At 37.9% G+C, this 1,932-nt stretch overlaps 1 protein-coding gene across 1 annotated transcript in view; it reads right to left on the reverse strand.

Moving 5' to 3' along the window:
• Positions 1-1,932, reverse strand: part of KIAA0825 (KIAA0825 ortholog) — a 355,397-nt gene that overhangs the window by 252,117 nt on the left and 101,348 nt on the right. The gene's annotated exons all lie outside the window — the stretch shown is intronic.

Consider the following 1,932-nt stretch of genomic DNA (forward strand, 5'->3'; position numbering starts at 1 on the left):
ATTTTAAAAATAATATTACATTTCAGCCATCAGTTTTGGGCTCTCTCCAAAGTGGTAATAACATAGCACCTAGGTCACTGAGACACTGGACATCACTAAATCACTCATCTGTCCCTTTTGATGAGCGAAAGTTATCTCTGTGGAGCCATCAACTATCATCAGCCCCTGTCTGCCAGATAATGCCCTGCTATAGGGAGGTCCAGAAAGGCCTCCCTTAGTATCACATTTCTAATAAGTGCAGAGACACAGCGAGGAGGCAGTTCAATCTTCCTTCCACTTTATCACACGTGTAGTAGGTTCTTTTAACATGTTTAGGTAATTGACAAAATCTGCCACTTTCTGAAACATATAGCTCTTTACTAACACGGCAGTTGTGAATGATTGTTTAGTAAGTACTTAAGTGATGGGTGCCACAGAAGCACTTGAGCTCATTGAATCCCCGGTGACTCTCCCATGAGAGTATCTCAGAAGTTAAGGGAAGAAGATGTTTCAAGACGGAGGAAGTAGACCATAGTATTGCATTCTGTCTTCAAGAAGATCATTATGTTTCCACTTCCTCACCGAAATACAAACTGTTTCATTGGGAAACTGAAGCTTGCATAGGCTAACTAACTTTCCAAGATCACAAAACTAAATGAGGGTACACACAAATGTGAAAACCTATAGTTGTTTTCTAGTATCACATTGCTGGCTTCATTTTTATATTCTTATTTATATAATACCTTTAAACCATAATAGAAAAGGAAAGATAGAAGTCTTAAGATATCTAATATATTAAATACCTAATTTGACTGACATTTTCACTCCTTTTAATATCTGCTCCATAGACAATGACTTTCCCTCTGAAGATTTTTGCAAAGATCCAGCTGCTTGTCTGTCCATAGTCTGGAACAGCCATTTAAGAGCCGTGGTGTTAAAAAGCTCTCATTACTTCTCCCCTGGCTATTGGCTCTATGGCAATGCTTGTCACCTCATCAGATCATAAGCTCTCTAAGGTTTTTTCCTGAATCCAGTGGAGCAGCTTGTCAGCAGCAGCTAGGAGACCAAAACTTTTGTCCTCCTCTCCAGATGTTCTCGCCTAAGGATACAAGAAGTCACCTCCTCAGCAAGACTGTGCTGCCCATGCCTGAGCTTTCCCACTCAGATCAAATGTTTGTATCATTTAATATGGCACTTATCTGATACAATACTACTTTGAATTCATTTGTCCATTCATTCATTCATTCATTCAACTAATATTTATTGGCTGGCTTCTATGTGCTAGACCAAGGAAACACAACAGTAAGCAAAAAACAGACATTCCCTATTGTTATGGAATTTAGTAGAGGGTACATATATAGTTTAGATGATCATACAAATAAGAATAAAATTACAATTGTGAAAGCTCAATGAAGGAAAAGCAAAAAATTGCTATTAGAAGTTATAGTAAAAAGAAGTAAACTAGTCTTTGGGGTGGATGAAAGGCTTCCCTGCAGAAGTCACATTGAGCTGAGATATGAAGATTAGTTGGCATTACCTATATAAAGGAGGAAGACATTTCAGGGAAAGGGAAAAGCATGTGCAAAGATCCTGTGGCAGAAAGGAGCATGGCATAGCAAGAAAACGGAATAACAAGCAGAGTTCACAGGATAGTGGGTATCATTGCAAAAGTGGATAAGAGCCATATCTATGTAGATCTTATAGTCTATGCTATTTTTTGAGTATATTTAAGGATAAAGGAGAATTCATGGAAGGTTTTTAAGCCGTAAGTGTGACATGATAAAATCTGAGTTTTAAAAATAGGTTTGGGTTTGAGAAAACACTGGCTACAGTTTGGAGAATATTGGAAATAGAAATCAAAATATACATAAAAAGAATGCTAGGAGGTCATTGCAATAGTTAGGAGAGAGATGATGGTGCTTCGGGCTAAGGTGAAAGTGGTACCATGAATAG

Source organism: Propithecus coquereli, unplaced genomic scaffold (assembly GCF_000956105.1).
Source record: "Propithecus coquereli isolate 6110/MARCELLA unplaced genomic scaffold, Pcoq_1.0 Scaffold22, whole genome shotgun sequence".
Classification (NCBI taxonomy): domain Eukaryota; kingdom Metazoa; phylum Chordata; class Mammalia; order Primates; family Indriidae; genus Propithecus; species Propithecus coquereli.